Here is a 19,780-nt window from a genome sequence, read left to right as displayed (position 1 = left end):
CGGGCTGCCAGTTACCAAAGTTCTCCAATACTGTGCGTTCTTTCCACACTCCCTAAAGGCAGTCACTGAGCCAATGGCCCAGCATAGTCTGTGTCAGTTAAACCACACAGGAGCTCTGAGGACACTGGACTTCCCTATTTGTAAAGGGTGTCAGAGGGTTGCTTCTAAAGCCTCAGGGCCAAATGTGCTCTGCTGCTGTACCACATGGGTGGGGACAGCAAATCCTAAAGAAGGTGCTGTGTGCATAGAGGGCAGGCTACAAACTGCCCCTGGGTGTGTACCCCAACACCCTCTGAGGACTCATCTCCCATTTGGCTCCTGGAAAAGCAGCTCAGGACATGTCCACTAGGTGGCACTGTGACACAGGAGACACACGGATAAAGTTAACTGGAAGTCACAGCACAAAGCATTGCTGTGGTTTGTGCTAGAGCAAAGTGAGGAGTCACTTACTGAAGAGCCTCTGGACCCCCACAGCCCTCAGGAAGAGTCAGAAGCAGATTGACCAGCCAGAGGTGGTCCTGGTTTCCTGGTTCCACTCAGGAGCATGGCAGCTACACATGAACCCTGACAATGGCTACCAGGTTGTCAGGACAGGGGTAAGGAAGGACAAAATTGCAAGGCCCAAGCCTGGGGGCTACTTTGTGTCAGTCTTTGGCAGCCCAGAAACTGTCATTGGAGGGTTGGAGAAATGGCTCCATGGATAAGGGCACTGGCTGCTCTCCCAGAGGGTTCAGGCTCCGTCTCCAGCACCCACACAACAGCTCACAGCTATCAGTGACTGGAGTTCCAGGGGATCCGAAACCCTTACACAGGCACACAAGGTAAAACACCAATGCACACAAAACAAATTATTTAAAAAATTGGAGACCCTGGGCTGCTCCCTCGGGGTCTCTCCTGAATGAAGGCCCCATGGGCCCTACACTACCCAAGATCAGCTTTTAAGGTGACCTGGCAGCTCTGATTCCAGGCCATGGGCTGTACACACCATCAGCTGCACACTGTGCTGCAGCAGAGGCCCAGATGGATGTGGTACTGGACAGAGCAGCCAGGCCTTAGAAGCACCCAGGACTGACTTCCTGGGCACGCACAGACTGAAAGGCAGCCAACTGCAGGAGGTTACCTCTTTTCTATCTTCCTGAGGTAGACCTCTAATAAAGGGATGAGGGGTAAGGCTGGGGCAGAGACCATCCTGGGCTGAGGCCTCCCTGACCACTGTGCCCTCTGATCCAATCTTGGGTCCAAACTAATCAATAACACATCTCAGAAGTGATGTCACTGCCAGTGATCACTCAGCATCCCAGCCACAGGCAGTCAGCACTGAACTTCCTCTATGCTAATCAGGCCACCAAAAAGTCATGTGACAAAGGCAATTCCCTCCTTGGTCATGTGACCCTTTAACTGTGCCTTCCAACGTGAAAACCATGGCAACGGGCAGTTCTAACCGGTTTGTGACACACAGCCTTCATTTTGAGAAGAGAGGTAAGGGTTCAGGTGCTATCAGAAAATGGAGGCTTCACTCACCCTGAGGCCCTTTCTGTGCAGCCTCCAGGGGACTGTGCCTGTGTCTTAGGCACCCGGTCACCTGAGGTCATCTCTCACATACAGAGGAAACCACAAGCCCATCTTGTTCCCAAACTGAAAAACTTTTCAAAGCTCAGCTTTTAACAAAAGTACCTTCAAGATTCTCTGTACTTTTTAATTTAGGAACAGGCACACATGGATTACCCAGCAACAGGCACTGGAGGGAGACTTATGAAAGAGTATAAACAGAGCAAGCGGAGCGTGGAGAGTAGTGCGCAGGTGGCTGTTGCATGGCCAGGCCGTCTGGGTTGACTGCATTTATCAGGAAACTGTATGAACGTGTCCTGCCTGCTCACGCCCAAGTTGAGAACACACTGAAGCACAACGTCACTAGCAAAGACCCCTGCAAAAAGGCCAACCTGGTCATTAACACCACAAGCTCTATTTCCTACCAGGGTGTCTGCAGTGTCCTGCAGGGTGGCTGAGCTCTTAACCCTCTTGCCAGGGGAGGTGCTCAGTTCCTACCTGTGCTCCCTCAGCCTCATGTCAGGAAGGGGCTTCATGGAGGAGATAGAGTTGGCCTTGGGGACTAGACCTTTGTGGTTCTCAAATGAGGCTTCCTGGGGCCCAGTCCTCCCAAACCTACATTTTCTTGGTACCCACTGAGTAGTGGCCCACTGGAACACACAGGACACAGGAGAGAAGACACGTTCACAGGTGGGAACAGAACAGAAGCACTAAAAAAAATAATGGCCCTAAACTTATTTAAGGGGAAGATTATTCAGTACAAATGCTAAACATAAAGCATTCTTATGCACCTCAAACTGCAAAAACCCATAGAAAAGGTTTCCAAGAAATTGTTGCCCAGACCCACAATGCACAAACAACACATCACCTAAGGTGAGAAATGTGTCCAGTGGGGCCTCAGAGCTAACCATGTCCTACAGCCCAAAGACACCTCACTCAGGACCACAAGTCCTTCTTGGGGCCAACACTGGGGCCCAGCATAGCTAAACCATGACCCACCCACCTACCCTTCTGTACCCAAACCTTGTACCACAACACACAGTAGCTTGAGTTACACACCTGCTCCCTGTCCAGCCTTGTCTCCATTACCCTCCAATGGTCTTCTGCCATCAGAATGGTCCACGTGTACATTCATTAGCCCAATGGCTCCTGAAGGAGGCCCCCAATCTTGCAGGAACCCCTCAGTTTCCCAAGGGACTTTTAGAAAATGTGGCATTAGTCACTTAGTGTATGTTTGTGTGTGAGGAGCACACACAGACAGGATGGACAGATGACACCATGCCCCCTGAACAGGCTGGCTGGCCAGTCGGCCTCCCTCCCTCCCTCTAGGTGGTACATCTTTCCCTGACTCACAGGAGGGATTCCCCACTCTGAGAATGTATCTCTCACATAGGTGACACAATCTCTGGTCCCAGTAAAGGCACAGGAGGATCAGGGCACCTTGCTGTGAAGATCCTAAACAAGTGCTCCTCCCACCAGAGTGGGAGAGATGGATTCACTAAGACTGAGCAGGCTGGGGTGAAAGAGACCATGGGGCTTCTTCCCAGAGCCAGGGAACTGTCCCCTCAGTACTGTCTCCTATAGGCATTAATACGGTCCTGTGAGAGAAGCACCCCGAAGCTGTGCTGGAGACTAATGGGACTGGCTGCTGAGTGCCCCACACAGTAAGAGACAAGACAGCAGGCATCCTGACTTTTGCTTCGTAAAGAACACCACTTTTCCTCTACTACTCTCAGGGTCTCAAAGGCTCAGATGTCTCAGCCAACAGGCAGAGTGGGAGTCGTATTGACAGCATTAGGGGCTGCTCTGTCCCCCAACGCTCACCTAGGAGTGGCTTCACTGGTCTTAAAGGACCTGTTTCCACTTTGACAAGATGTGGCTATCTGGCCAGGCACACACCTTTAGTCCCAGCACCTGAGAAGCAGAGGCAGGCAGATCTGAGTTCGAGACTAGTCTGGTCTACACGGTGAGTTCCAGCACAGCCAGGGCCACACAGAAAAACCCTGTCTCAAAACACCTAAGACAAACAAACAAAGGTAGTGTTGTAGGCTCAAATCCAACTTTGAGGTTGCTGTGTCCTGTTCTATTAGGCCACAGGGAATACCTCTCCAAATCTGGCAGGCCAATGTCCCAGAGGCCACAGCAACAGCAGACTCCCCTGATAGATATGCTGACAGATTAGTAGCCCTGTGAGCTGGAGGCATGGGGTGGGAGTTAGTTACCTCAAGATGGTATCCAGCCACCACAAAGATCTGGATTAGAAAAGGGAGGGGCCCTCCTGAGATCTTCGACTGGGAGGGGAGGGGGGAACCCACACGGAGACCCGGGGGTTGGGGTGTGTGTGTGTGTGTGTGTGTGTGTGTGTGTGTGTGTGTGTGTGTGTGTGTGTGTGTGTGTGTGTGTGTGTGTGTGTGTGTGTGTACACCTGCTCAGGACTGCAGGCTGGCAAAGGGTGTGAAGAATGGGGTCCACTGCTGCACCTTGGGAGATTCAAGACAGGATGTGTCGGCTCAGGATTCCACTGACATCTAGGGTCTAAGTGAAAATCTTACATGTGTAGGCAGCTACTGAATACCAAACCACCTGAAGTTTGTTCATGTGAAGTTTGTGCATGTGGTCACAGCAGCCTGGCAGCTTCTACACAGGCCTTCAGAACCCTGGCTCTGGGCTATGTGTAACGGCCTCAGGCCACATGACGTAGGACAAGTCCACAGATGGGACAGAAATGGGTTTGGCCTGTGTCAGCCACTATATGTAACTAATGGAAACCCAGGACAGTTGACAGGGGACCAGCTAGCCCACACAATGCCAAACAACACAGCACTGCTTTAAACCACTACAGGGAGGGGCCTAGGCCTCCTTCCTTAAGGCTCTCCCCAACAGAGGACACTCACCGGGACAATGCAAAGGAACAAGAAGGAAAACAGGAAAGGCATCCATCTACCAGAGACTGCCATGCACCCTCAGCAGCTCCCCACACAGGGCAGTGGAGGCAGCCTTCTGTCTATGGTAGGACAGGCTGAGCCAAGCACACAGCAGACCAGAGCTGCAGGATAAAGGGTGTGTAAGGAGTTGCCCCGGGGGTCCATGAGAGGCTGGGGCGCCTGTTTCAGAAGCCACCTGCAGTGCATCTGACTCAAACTCAGAACGCTCACTGCAGTGCTGCTCACCCAACACAGACCCACTGCAGAAAAACCTACTAGACAGAGAGCGCCCACACCCAAAATGCTTTCTGTGTGTAGCCCTGGCTGTCCTTGAATTCAAGAGACCCACCTGCCTCTGCCTCTGCGTGCTGGGATTAAAGGTATGTGCCACCCTTCCTGGCACCATCCCCCACAATGACCCAGCAGCCCCAGGGCTGAGTATGGAGACACTTTTCAATGGCCTTTCTTACCATCTGGGCACGGGAACAACTCACATGGATTCCCCCACCCCCGCCCCTAGCCTGTTGCTTTCTCCTTCAGGGACCCTTGTAATGAGAACAGCCCTGGCTGGCCTGTCTTGGGCTCTAGAGCCCACCTGCTCCTTGCCAGCAGGCCTTGCTCAGCATCCATCATCACTTCTCCCAACTATAACCCAAAGGCCTCTGACTGAGAGTTGGGATGCAGAACATGGGCTACAGAGGTAAGCAGCTTTGCTGGGAATTCAGAGTGCCGGCAATCACTCTTCCTGGAGACTTTACCTCTAATTTCTGCTCTGGAGCTCCAACATAGTGAGATGCAGGGAAAGGCAGCACATGGCCTGTGGGGCTGCACCACAGAGCAGCAAGGCCTGCACTGCCACCTCCTTCCAGGCAAGGACAGTGAAGAGCAGCTGAAGGTTGTAGAAGCAGCTAGGGGACCACAGTGGCATACTCATGGGCTCCCAAGGAGGCCAAATCAACTGGTGCCTTGGGAAAGCTAAGTCCTATGTGCTTGTCTCAGAAACAGTAGAAGCCATCAGCAGGAAGTCCCACAATCACAGAACTACTGACCCTTTACAGTGGCCACCCATGTCAACCACAGTGTGACATTTCTTATTTAACAGCATTGCCAATGTGCAAGGGAAGACACAAGCCATGACAAGGGTAGGTGACTGCCCAGGGTCATTCAGCCAAGCCCTGCAGACAACTTGCTCTCCCCCAGGGGTGAAAATGCCACTGTGGGGATGGAGCGGCCCACAGGGGCTGCTCAGCAAAGAACATGAGCATAGGGAAAAGCTGGTCCCCACACACTGTCAGTTCAGACTATCACTCAGTTTATCATGTCCCATTTGTGTAGTTAAGTTCATCTTTATAGCTAAAGTCCTGGACCACAGGTGGCATCCATAGCAGTACCTTAAAGTAGGTAAGAAAGGGACAGTTTAAGGATAGGGATGTAACCTTCATACTGCATTAGTAAACAGGAACTTGTCCTACAGCAGGTCACCAATTGACTGCCACAATACTGGGGTAACATTTGGTTAGGGTGTAGTGTGCAGCACCAAAGGGTGAGCTCCAGGTCAAAGTGCCCCCCAGAGAGGAACATCATGTAATGTCCCAGCGAAGTAGAAGCTGGACCTATAGCAAATGTATGTAATCACACCTCCCAGAAAAAGAGAACAGCTTGATCACCAGCAAAGCAAAACTGGCCTGCATGCTGGGAAAAACCACAAGAAGCCAGTGTAGGCACAGCACAGCTGCCTATTGGGCTCCTTCAGACACCTGAGGTTCAAAGTGCACGCAGCCCAGGCTAGGCAGTACACGTCAGTGTGTGGACAGAAGTCATGATGCCTGGTGGCACTCCACCTGTGGAACAGAACAACCATTTACCACGGAAGTCCTGAAATATGTTTTTCCAATACTCTGTGACAAAGAAAGAAACAGACAGATGAAGTAGTCCTGTCGTGTGACATATGTATTTTCCTGGAGGAAAAATAGGGGAAAGACTTGTGCACCTGTAGGCACTTCTCCTAAAAGGGTCAACACAAAGGCCATCACTTCACAAAAAAATTCCTGGTGCTGATTGAGACTAGTAATTAAGTAGAATATTCTGATGAGCAAAGTTTAGAAATGTGGGCTGTATGGAGCTCGGAACCTTGCCATGGACACTAGTAATGGGGCATTTGGAGTCCCTCTGTGCCTACAGAAATGAGTGTTCTGGGCTGGAGAGATGGCTCAGCCGTTAAAGGCTAGGCTCACAACCAGAAATGAGTGTTCTATCATTCCAACAGCACTACCAATGCACATGTAAGCTCATGAGCATTTGGGGAGAACAGGGTTGACTCCCAGAAGGAGAATCCTACAAAATCAGAGTGGACCGCTCTCCCCTGAGGAGGCAGCCAGAGCCTCACATTCTAACACAGGCAGTACAGGGGTTTCTTTCCAAAGGGCACAGGGAAGAAACCAACATGCCAACCAGGCAAGAGGCTCAAGGTGGGTGCCAGCTGCAGTAAGTCTGACAGTACAGATTACCCCAGTCTTGCTGTCATCACAGAATATCCAACCCTGATAGAGGGACAGCAACAGAATACCTGGTCAGCATATCTCCAAACTATCCTGAGGTGTGGAAGGTGTGGTGAAGACTAAACACCACTTGGAGGTCTGGGGTACTAAAAGGACATTTGGGGATAACTAAAGCAGTAAGAACAGAGACTGGGATGGTTAATACCTGTGAAGCTTGGTTCGATATCTGTGCCAAGGTCCACAATGATCTGTTCACAATGGAGTACACAAAAGGGCTTTGCAAATACTCAAGAAAAACTATGGGGTTAAAAACACATATCAACAAGGTTAAGAGTGCTTACTGCTTTTGCAAAGCACCAGGGTTCAGTTCCCAGCATGGGTGTGGCAGATGAGAAGAACAGTAATTCCAGCTCTAGACATCTGCTGCTGCCTTCTGACCATCAGTACCAGGCACACACATGGTGCAGTTACATGCATGCCAGTACAACACTCGTGCACATAAAATAAAAATGTTTCTTTGGAGTCAGGTGTAGTGACTCACACCTGTAATCCTAGCATTGGAAAGAAGCTGGGGCAAGAGGATTCCAATGGGTCTGAGAACAACCTGGACTACAGAGTTTGTCTCAAAAGCAAACAAAAAGGTTTCTTTTGCTCAGTGTGCAGGAACCCAGTGGTTTCCATACACCCACGGGGCAGGCACACATGGTCACCCCACAGCACCACCATCCTCCCTTGGTTCTGCAAACGATGGTCTCCTGCACACACCTCCATTCTAACAGCCACCACCAAGCACAGAAACAAAGAAAGGGTCCAGCAGTAAAGTATTCCAAGAGATTTACTAAACAGAGGTGGCCAATGACTTAAGATCTTTGCTTTATGATAACAGAAAATCAGGAAGTGCAGTGACAACTTTCAGCTTACTATGGGTTTATTGAGACATAACCCATCAACCAGCCAAGGAGCACAAAAACACAATGTATGCTGCTACTTCAGAGGCTTATTACAGTCACCTTTAATTCAATTAATAACTATTTCTAAATTTTCTACTACATTAGACATCCACAGTCATTCCATAAATCCAAGTAGCATGGAGCCATCAGACCCCTGGAGCCATATTTACAGGCAGTGTGAATCTCCTGACATGGGCCCTCTGGAAGAACAGCTCCTGTCCTCAGCTGCCAAGCCATCTCTCCAGCCCTAGAAAAGGTCACTGGGTGGATTCCCCAGTCTTATCATCCCAATTTGTCACAACCTGTGATAACTTTTCCCCTGGCTGCCAAGGCTGTGTTTTCAAATCCAAGTCACTGCCAGGCAAGGTGGCATGCGCCTTTTATCCCAGGACTAAGGAGGCAGAATCAGGCAGATCTCCGCGAGTTCAAGGCCAGCCATGGCTACACAGTGAGAGCATTTAAAAAAAAGGTTTAAGGTATATGCTGGTGTAGCAACACAGGCCTGCCACCCCATCACTTTGTAAGTAGAAGCAGATCAGAAGGTTTAAGGCCCTCCTCAGTTACATAGTAAGGCAGACCGGACTACATGAACCCTTGTCTTGTTTTGATAGCAATTATACTAAAACTGGAACAGTGAAGAGATTAATTAATGCAGCCTCTCTGCACAAACCTAAGTGTTCCAAACAGAACACACGCACGCACATACGCTCGCATGTGCATGCCCTAAGACCAATTACTGGCAAGTCTCCCATCTCTCAAGTCACCAGATACCACTTCCCCATCTCCCACTCCTGAGGGAGCACAGGGCCTTCTATGTTGCTATGGCACCTGCCTGAACCTCAGCCTCAGGGAACTCAGCATCTCCCTGGCTTTGCATGTCCTCCATCCCTCAGGTGTCTGGGGCACATTGTCTCTCCAGTCCTTCCACAAACTCACACACTTGTCCCTGTAGCACTATGAAAGGTCTGACTCTGTGATGAGACAGAGACAACAGGGCTCATCCTCATCCAAGGCCACGCGGAACCAAGACACAACACAGCAGGGCTACTGCTCTTCCTCTCCCCAGACTCACTATCACCCTGGGTTTATCTTTTGACAATATAAAATACAACCCAGAACCCTACCCAGAAGGCCTGCCAATGTTTTTCTAAGGAGCCCTTTCATAAACTAGGACAGTCTACCTTCTGGTATGATTCCTGCTGCTGCACCTGGGGCCACCAAACCCTGTAAGGTCCTGGTACTGACTCTTGCTTCTAACTGCTCTATATACCAAAGACTCTTCTTCACTCTGCTCTTCCATCAGGACAGGAGGCAGGACTCACTCAAGGAGCACTAGGCCAGGAAAAAACTGTACATCTCCAGTTCCAAGGAATCTGACATACTCTTCTGGCCCCTATGGGCACTAGGCACATACACATGGTGTATATACACACACATGCAAACAAGTCTGGAGGTGGGGGGGGGTAGTGGTAGCACACATGAGAGGCAGAGGCAGATGGATCTCTGGGTTTGAGGCCAGTGTGGTCTACAGATTGAGTTCCAGGATAGTCAGAGAAACCCTGCCTTGAAAGAGAGAGGAGAGAGGGAAAGAGGGGAGAGAGAAGAGGAAGGGAGTGGGGAGAGGGGAAGGGAGTGGGGAGGGGAGGGGAGGGAGGGAGGGAGGGAGGGAGGGAGGACAAAAAGAGATGGGAAAGGGGGCACAAACTGAGAAAGAGATGTGTAGGCCATTGAGTCCAGAGATGGCAACTGGGGCAAAAGAGAGTATTAAGGGCATGTACCTAAGTTCCCAAAAGCAGAACTTGCTTACATGACAGCTATGACACAAGGTGGCCTGTGGCCTTTTCTTTAAGGGGACATTCCCTGTCCTTCAAGCCACCCAGTATTCACGGAAGTCCAGGTAGTACACAGAATTAGAGAAAGGCAGCAAGTACCAGAACTCAAGGGCACTGGAGACCGGAAGAGAATTTAATCACAGTGGAGAGTGTTTGAGAATCTACAAGAAGGTACACTTATCCTCAGACCAGGAGCACAGTTTAGAACACTGGCTTCCTGACAGGGGCTACAAGAGATGGTGATGGTGGCGCACACCTTTAATACCAGCACTTGGGAGCCATAGGCAGTTGGATCTGTGAGTTCAAGGCTAGCCCGGTCTACTGAGTGAGTTCCAAGACAGCCAGGGATACACAGAGAAACCCTGTCTCAAAAAGCCAAAAATTCGAGACCACACATGTACATGCTGAGGCTGTATCTTAAGACATCACCCAACATTTGCATTACAGGCTGGCAGGCCCAGTCTGCATTCTGGGGAAGATGATGTCTAACCTGTCCCCATGTGTATAGTTACCCCAAAATGCAGCTTATGATGCGCAGTCAGACCTGGCCTTGTGCTTCCATTAGAGGGGCAAAGTGACAGAGATACATGCAGGTAAGGGACCTAGTGGCCGAGTCATAAGAAATAAGCTGCCACATACAATTTATACCTGGACATCTGAGGGGAAGCCTTCAGCTTCTTAAGGATGCCTGAAACACACAGACCTCAGGAGCCTGCTTGCCATCAGCTGCAAGCATGGGGCAGGGGCAAGGTCGGTCACTGTCCACATGAGATGATCACATGGCAGGCAAAGCAGTGTTCAGCCCAAATCAGAGCCCATGTAAAGAATGGTGGGGGCTGCAGAACTGAACTAACCCACATAGCAATGTTGAGTCAAGGAAGGCGATGGCAAGAGGGTAGAGACTGTGGCACTGGGGAAGCCTCTTCCAAAGGCTCTGGGTGATAGGTGCTTTACCTTGCCAATTCTCATGTATGTGCCTGTCAGAACTCATCACAGGGCAGAATTAGGAGAGGCTCTGCCCAGACAGCTTGCATCAACAGAAGCCATGTGTTATGTGCCCACAAAAACAACTATGAGACTCTCGTTTCAGCTGACCAGGAGCTGGGCAGCTTCCTCTACCTACACTCCCACTACATGCGGCTTCAGTACAGGCCCAAAGGCACTGGTACCCACAACACAGCCACATCCCTAGAACATAAGCAAGCCTTTCTTCTGTGTAAATGCTCACCCATGGTGTGCAAACATCTGTGGTGTGCATGCCCGTGAAGGTGAAAGCCTGGAGTTTACTTTTCTTGTTAATTCTCCATTTGCTGCCATTGAGGCAGCTATCTGCCAACTCAGACTACTCTGGACAGCCAGTCTGCTCTGGAGATCACATCTCTGTTTCCCCAGTGTTGGAGTTACAGATAGCCATATGCCCCGCTCTGCTTCCACATGGGTTCTGGGGAATTCAAAATCTGGTCCTTAAGCTTCTACAGTGAGCGATTTGTCCACTGGACCATCTCCCTAGCCTTAAACCTTCCCTTTTTCTCTTTTCTGTTCTTCTGAGACAGACAGGGTCTCGCTGTGTGGCCCTGGCTGGCCTGGAACTCTCTATGTAGACCAGCCTGGTCTCTAACTCACAGATCCACTGCCCTTACATCAAGTGCTGGACTTACAGGTGTGCAGCATGCCAGGTGCTGTCCTCACACAATGGCAAATCAATGGCCTCTTTATGAGGTGGCCAATCCAAAGTTACCTTTACCCTGTGTCCCAAGAGCCACTAGTAAAAAGCGTCTCAGTACGGACATGGCCTACTGGCCTCAGCACCATGCACGTGTCTCGAGGCCTACGCCATCTCTGCACAGAGGAGGCAAGGCCACCCACCCCACCCTCCCCTTGGCACTCTTAGAGTCACTTGGCTTTTGAGGAGGACACAGAGCACTGGTGGGTGGGCCACAGATTTGTACACAGGTGCCATTGCCCTTCAGTGCTCTCTCGGTGATTCTGTCATGAAGGACAAGGCACCAGTGTCCTTCTGGTGTCCAGGCTCATTAGAGGACACCATGCAACACCAGGGGGTCTGAAGTCCACAACCCAAAGACTGAAATGGCTCTACCAGCTCAACTTCAAGTTCTCAAAGGTCAAGGGCCCCCAAGCTGACTAAAAGGAGTGTGCCACAGCCTGTGCTCACTCCATATTACAGTCAACAAACTACCAACACAAAGGAAAAGGAGGAAGGGAAGAGACAATTACCTGAAGGGCAGGTACCAGCCTAAGATGGGCTGGAAGTAGACCCTGGAATCCAAGACCAACTTGACAAAACACAGAGCCTACAGCCTCCTCTCAGGGTAAATGAAGGTATGGAGACAGTCATGCTGGGGCATTCCCTTCAAGTAAGCCATACTGCTAACACTGCCTTCCTCTGCAAGAACAGCACCATGCACAGGACTCATCCTGCAGCCCAAGGAGATGATGCCACAGAAAAGGTTCACGCAAGTCCCACATGGTGGCCCACCTATCATTCTGTCCCTATGGAGGGAGAGGATGAAGGATGGAGAGGAGTACAAGGCCAGCTGGAGCTAAGCAATGAGATCCAGACTGGAAAGGGAATGGAGTGAGGGGCCACAAACAGCCCCTCGGTACCAGCTCTGCCTTGGCCAGAGGTCTGGGCCAGAGAAACCAGGCCATGACTACATCTCACAGATGTAGACCTTGTAGACTAAGATACACAACCTGGGGTAAGCTCTGTGGATTCTATTTTCATGAATACATTTACAGATACTAGAGTTTTAACTTCCATTATTTTTTTTGAAATGTTAGAAGTGGAACACACGGCCTTGTACATGAAAAGGGAGTGCTTCACCACTGAGCCAGACTGCTAAGCCCCACTTATTTCTAAAACATCCACATGAGGGGTAGCACACAGCAGAACTCAGTGTCATTACTAGCAGTATTTAGTGTGGAGGCGTTCCTCTGTAATCCCAACACAAGAGGGGGGAGGTGGATAAGGAGTTTGGACGCAGCCTAAACTACATGAGACTCAATCAGTGGCTTTTAGTATCAATCACCAAGATGTCCCCTTATACTACTGTTCTCCCACTGCCTGGCCCCACATAGCTCATCTTAGCTATCCATGCCTCCCATTCTAGACCTTAGTCAAAACTTTAAAATCACACGGTTTTGTATGTCTTGGGCACACATGTGACACAGCCTGCACATGGAGGTAAGAAGACAGCCTGAGACTGGGCTAGCTTTATCCTGCCATGTGAGTCCTGGGGCTCAGACACAGGCTATGAGACAGGCTGGCAAGCCCCTTTCTTTATCCACTGGGCCACTTCATGAGCTTTATCTCTAATTCTTTCCCCACTTTTGTTCTCAGTGCTAGAGATGGAACCCAAGACCTCATGCATACCTTTTTCTTGCCCATGTCCTCTAATTTAATTACATGTGCTCAGTCACTGGGGTCTGCTATGGCCCCTTCAGCATGGCCAGCTGTGGTTCATCTGTGTCTTAGAACATTATCTACTTCCTAGGAATGCAATATTAACTTGCTTTACAGACATCTGGGCATCTCCTATCACCTCTGGACCATGCTGCTAAGGCTACAAACAACTGAGTTCCCCTGTGTGAGGAAAGTGATTCCTTTTTGTTCTCAGTCATGTCTAGATTTGGAGAAAAATATCTTGTGCTACTTTACACTCTGACCAGAGGCATAGCTTGATGTTGTCTGTTATCTTTTTTACAGCCAACCAGAGAATATTCAATGCACACTTGAGCTGTATTATGTTATGCAGATGTCAGCCAGGCCAAACGGCACAACAGTCAGTAGCTATGTCCTCTGAAACCTTGTTTATTGAGTCTAGTTGCCTTACCAAGTACCAAGAGTAAACCGTGACATTAGTTCTTTTAAAATTACCACTACTATGTTCGTGCATGACAGATAGAAGCACATGCCACAGTGTGGAAGACAGAGGACATGCATGTGGAGCTGGGTCTCTCCTTCCACCTCTATACAGGTTCTGCAGAGGCTTGAGTGGCAAGTCCTCCTCCTCCTCCTCCTCCTCCTCCTCCTCCTCCTCCTCCTCCTTTTGGGGGGGGGTTCGAGACAAGGTTTCTCTATGTAGCTTTGGAGCCTATCCTGGCACTCGCTCTGGAGACCAGGCTGGCCTTGAACTCACAGAGATAGGCGTGCGCCACCGACACCCGTCCCTCTTTTTGGTTTTTCAAGACAGGGTTTCTCTGTGTAGCTTTGGAGGCTGTCCTGGAACTCACTCTTGTAGACCAGACTGGTCTCGAACTCATAGAGATCCGCCTGCCTCTGCCTCTCGAGTGCTGGGGTTAAAGGTGTGCACCACCACCACCCAGCTTGAACCATCTATTTCTAGTATGAATCTTACTGGTCTAGGCCTCAGGCACTCAGGGCTCTCTGGTTAAGTGCACATGTGCTCGTGACTGATTCTTCCTTATCTTATAAAATGCCCCTCTTTGGGCTGGTGTACATATTCAATCCTGGCATTCAGAACAGAGAGGAGAATCTCTGTGTGCTGCAGGCCAGCCTCAACTACATAGTAAGAGCACCCATCCCCAAAGTCCCTGTCTCACTTGGCAATCCTATGAGATAACAGTTTCTGTCTTCAAATCACTTCTTCATTCATGAACTCACCAAGAGCTCTCCTGTTTGCTTTCCTCTCTCTCCTTGAACCTATGGGATGTTGTGTCACTTAAAAAGAGACACTGTGTGTGTGTGTGTGTGTGTGTGTGTGTGTTTGGGGGGAGAGAGAGAGAGAGAGAGAGAGAGAGAGAGAGAGAGAGAGAGAGAGAGAGAGAGAGAGAATGTGAGCCGGCGTTGGTGGCGTATGCCTTTAATCCCAGCACTCGGGATGTAGAGGCAGGCGGATCTCTGTGAGTTCAAGGCCAGCCTGGTCTCCAGAGCGAGTGCCAGGTTGGGTCCAAAGCTACACAGAGAAACCCCGTCTTGAGGAAAAAAAAAAAAAGAGAGAGAGAGATAGAGAGAGAGACTGTGTTTCTGCGCTGGACTTTATTGTCCAGCCTGATGCTCCCTGCCTACTGGTGTGGCTGCTCTGCATATACATCTGCCTTCTTTCTTGTTCTCTTTTCTTCAGCAACTTCATCTTGTTTTATGTTAGACATTGCTTTCTTCTTTGTATTTTAAAGTTATTTCCTTGTTTGAGACAGGTATCACTATGTAAGGCCAGGCCATGCTTTACTCTTGGTTCTCACAACACTGGAGTGACAGTTGTGGTCATTATCTTTTCAAGATTCACTGACCAAAATCCATGATAGGCAAAGTGTTGCCCCGGACTCCATACCCCGAACAAGCTGCTGGTCCTCAGCCTATACGCACCAACAAGTGGGAGAATGTGTAGCAGTCCCAGTTCACATACCACACATCACTCTTCCCTCCCAAGACTACCAAGTTCCTGGGAAAGTGTATCCAGGAAGACGCTGTGAGCAATGGCAGGCTTCTGAGTGCTGAGGAGTGCAGTTTCTGTCTCACTGTGCCGCCCACTGGCTTTTGGAAGGAAATTTGATGCTTCTTCAGTTATAAACCCAAACTGCCCTCCAATCTCAATTTATTACAAATATAAAGCACACTAGGAGACGGCGAGAAAAACTTTAGAGTGGAAGATGGGCATAGAGTTCTAGCCCCACTGCTACATCTGCCACCCATGTTCCAAGTCACCTGGCTGCAATGACATACACAGATATTTACAGAAACTTCACTTAGTGATTTCAATCCAGCCTCCTACTACTCCTCAAAGAAAACAGAAATCCCATGTCTTTGCCACCACCAGAACCTACTCTAGCCTTCAAAATATCCATAATGAGAGCATGAGACAGAAGTTTTGAAAAATTAGAATTCTATAAGCAGGCTGGAGAAATGGCTCAGTGGAGCACATACTGCTCTTGCACACATTATCAGGCACTTCCCAAATGCCTGGAACTCCAGCTTCAGTGAGCTGACACCCCTTCTTGGGCACACATACCAACACACATACAGATAAAGGAGAGAGAAAAAAAAAAAAAAAAAAGGAATTCCGGAAGCATACAGTCAAAACACTTGGTAGCAGTGGTCAGTGATCCCAGGCCTTCTCTGACCCCCAGTTCTGAGATGCTCCAGTCTCTGGCATAACATGGTGTGAGACTTTGCACAGAACCTGCACATGCTGGGTTGCACATCATTCAAAACAGCTGGTTTACTGTGAATGCTGCAAGCAGGCATGCCACACTGTGTAAGGACTAGTGACCATAAAGTCCTCAACATGTTTAGCATAAGCACAAATCCTACACCCTTTTCTTTTTGGTGCTGGGCATTGAACTCAGGGTCCTGTGCTCTCTACCTGCCATAGTTAATCTTGACTGTCAGATTGATAGAATTTATAATCATCTAAAAAAGACGAACATCTGGGCCACTGAAAATGAAGGCAGCACCACACCATGGCCTGGAATCCAATTCTGCACAAAAAGAAGAAACGATTTGCATGACAGCATTATTCTTCATCCTCTGCTTTCTGACTGCAGGAATTCTGTTGGTGACTAGGGGCTTCATGTTCCGGCCTCCAGCCCTCCCTGCCACCGTGCGTTTTTCCTCAAACATTAACCAACTAAACTTTTCTCTCCTTAAGTAGTTTTTGTCAGGCATTCTGTCATAGCAATAAGAAAGATATTTCTACTACTTTACACCCTACCTAGCCTACTCATCATTTCTGACTGTGATTGGTTGAAACTATTAGTATGGAACTCCTAAGTAGAGAGTACTGCCTGTGCTATGAAACAGTGTGCATTAATTCCACAGATATAGTGCAAAACAAAAGCCAGGTGACAAAGAGGTCAGACACTCTACATAAAGCCTACAAATATACACAAAGCTAATCCACTGGAAGCTAAGCTATCCAGTCAGAAAACCACATATCCTTGGGAGGGCAGGGGCTACATTCCCAGAGGACCATCATGTTCATCTCTCGGTTTGGACCAAAGACGTGGTATCACACACTTTTCAAATTTACGAAGTAGGCAATGGGGAGATGGCTCCACCCCAAGAACCCACATAAATAGTAGGGGTCGGTGGCATCTCAGGACTGGGGACATAGAGACACTTGGGTCTCTGGGGGCTCACTTTCCAAACAACCAGACCAAACTGCCAAGCCTTGGGCCAGTGAGAGAGAGGTCTCAAAAAGTGAGTTAAACAGCTCCCGAGTAATACCTGTGGCTGACTTCTGGCCTCCATGAGCACACTGAGTCCCACGCCGATGCCCCACGCCCCCACCCCAAGTTAACAAAACCACTTAAAGGAGCCAGTCATGTTGGCACACATCCAGCAATGGGAGACAAAGGCAGAACGATGGATCTCTGAGTTCAAGGCTAGCCTAGTCTATATCCATAGTTCCAAGTCAGCCAGGGCTACCAGTAAGACCTTTCCTCAAAAGAAAAAGGGGGAAAAATTTACTCATTTCAGCACAATTAACAGCAAACGTAATACATGGATGCCTCCAGTTTGGCTCATCTGACTGCTGAACCTAGAAAACCGTGGCCACAGATGTGGTCACACTGCTCCTTATAGGCATCTTATTTGTAGGATTTGAATTTTGGAAACTAGCTTTGCCTTATCACCCTTGGAAAAGTGTGCCAATTTACCAGGTTGAGCTGGCACTATATGGAAATTACAGCCATATTGGTCTAGAAATGTTCAGCTTAAAATAGTCTTTCCATGGGGGCTGGAGAGATGGCTCAGAGGTTAAGAGCACTGACTGTTCTTCCAGAGGTCCTGAGTTCAATTCATAGCAACCACATGGTGGCTCACCGCCATCATTATGAGATCTGGTGCCCTCTTCTGGTGTGCAAATATATATGGAAGCAGAATGTTGTATACATAATAAATAAAAATAAATAATAAATTTATTATGTATACATAATAAATAAGATTAAAATTAAAAAAAAATAAGTCTTTCCATGGCCAGGCAGTGGTGGTGCACGTCTTTAATCTCAGCATTTAGGAGGCAAAGGCAGGAGGATCTCGAGTTTGAGCCCAGCCTGGTCTACAGAGTGAGTTCCAGGACAGCCAGCGCCATATAGAGAAACCCCTTTTTGAAATCAGACTCTACATGAGTCTATACAATCCAACTCCTGCTTAACACCAACAGAACACACAGTGCTGAAGGGAAGTCCTTAAAGATGACCCTGAAGGGACCAGCTCCCCTTTCAGCAGCCATAATGGCCGAACATGTGCTTGACTGACCTTGTCCTAGACACTAGAAAGTCAAATGCCTGCCTCGTGACAAGGAACCAATCAGAAGTTAGCTGGTGACACTATGCTTTATGACCCTGGGTTTGCTTTACGGACAAGTGCACAGCAATGATGCACAAAGCATAACAACCACCCTGGGAGGGCCTATGGGCCATAACAACCAGTTGACCAATCAACACAGGGCAAGCCCTCCAAGCCTGGAGGCACACCAATCGTGAGCCTGTGCGTACCCCTAGACATTCCCCTTACGCTGTCCTATAAGATCTCTCGGGAGGCCCTAGAAGCTGTCTTTTGCTAGCCATCCGCCATGGCGGGTGGGTGAAAGACCCGAGCTAACATGGGGTTAGCTCGTTAAATTGCAGTTTGCATCAAGCTCTCGAATCCGCCTGGTGATTGGGGTGACCACGGTCGTGGCCTGGAACCCCGGATACCTGAGTTTTCCGGGGGGTCTAACAACCCTGGCCGGGCATTGGTGGTGCACACCTTTAATCGCAGCACTCAGGAGGCAGAGGCAGGCAGATCTCCGTGAGTTCAAGGCCAGCCTGGTCTCCAGAGCCAGTGCCAGAATAGGCTCCAAAGCTACACAGAGAAACCCTGTCTTGAAAAACCGTAAAGAAAAAAAAAAAAAAAAAAAAAAAAATGACCCTGGCCAGACACCCAAAGGAAACAAACACAGACACTAGAGCTGTCCCCACACTGCAGAGGTTGCCCGAGTGCACATTTTCTGTCACGTTATCAACCTGCAAGGCAGGGTAGATATTTCACCAGCAAGAAATGTGGCTGGGATATTCCGCCCAGGGAAAGCTCTAGCATGTGACCTAGCCCCCACTCTGCCCACTGACCTGCAGGGTTGGGTTTCTTCTCCACTCATACCTGTACCTGTACCAGCCAGGACTCTGGGGGTCTCTAATCACTAGGCAACATTCACTCCAGGGTTATCTGGTTGATCTGTTCCCTGCATCCTTAAGTGTCATAAGCATCCTAAGCAGCTTCAGTTTAGAAACAAACAGCCACCAGGCAGTGGTGGCACACAACTTTAATACCAGCACTAGGGAGGTGGAGGTAGGTGGATCTCTGTGAGTTTGAGGCCACCATGGTCTACAAAACAAGTTCCAGGATAGGTTCCAAAGTTACACCGTGAAATAGTATCTTAAAAAGGGAGGGAGGAGGGAGGGAGGGAGGGAGGGAGGGAGGAGGGAGGGAGGGAGGGAGGGAGGGAGGGAGGGAGGGAGGGAGGGAGGGAGGGAAGGAAAGCAAGCAAAAGCTGAGGGAAGGCCCCAGACATTCAGAGGCCTGATGTAGCTCTGGGCTTCGGCAACACAAAAGTGGCTCTTTCGCCCCTTAACGCTCCACTTTGGACTTCATCAGCCACCCACAGAGGAGCAGGCCACAGTAGACAAAGTATGGAACAGATCTGGCATACCCCAAAGAACCTAATCCCTCTCCCTCAGCTTTGGAAGTTCATCCATCAGAGGTCTCACCAGAGGGCTGAGGACCCAGAAAGTCAGAGGGTGGGAAAGGAGCCCAAGCCTGTCCCTTTGACTTATTTTAAAATAAGCTTTAGGTTTAGAACTGGGTAGCAAAAAGCAGCCAGAGAAGACAAGTTTTTGAAGGAGCAAAATAATTGTTATTAAGACAGGGTCCTGAGCATCCCAGGCTGGCTTCCAACTCCATATGTAGCTGAGAATGGCCTTGAACTCTTCCTGTCTTCACCTCCTGGAATGACAGGCATATCCTGCCACACTTGTCCAGGTGAGAAAAGCCTTCCTAATGGCAAATC

General features: G+C 49.3%; 1 protein-coding gene across 13 annotated transcripts in view; it reads right to left on the bottom strand.

Moving 5' to 3' along the window:
- The window catches only part of Gatad2a (GATA zinc finger domain containing 2A), an 89,794-nt gene that overhangs the window by 11,349 nt on the left and 58,665 nt on the right, over window positions 1-19,780 (bottom strand). The window lies entirely within an intron of this gene.

This window comes from Cricetulus griseus (assembly GCF_003668045.3).
Source record: "Cricetulus griseus strain 17A/GY chromosome 1 unlocalized genomic scaffold, alternate assembly CriGri-PICRH-1.0 chr1_0, whole genome shotgun sequence".
In the NCBI taxonomy this organism is placed as follows: Eukaryota; Metazoa; Chordata; class Mammalia; order Rodentia; family Cricetidae; genus Cricetulus; species Cricetulus griseus.
This window is presented reverse-complemented; position numbering and strand designations above follow the sequence as displayed.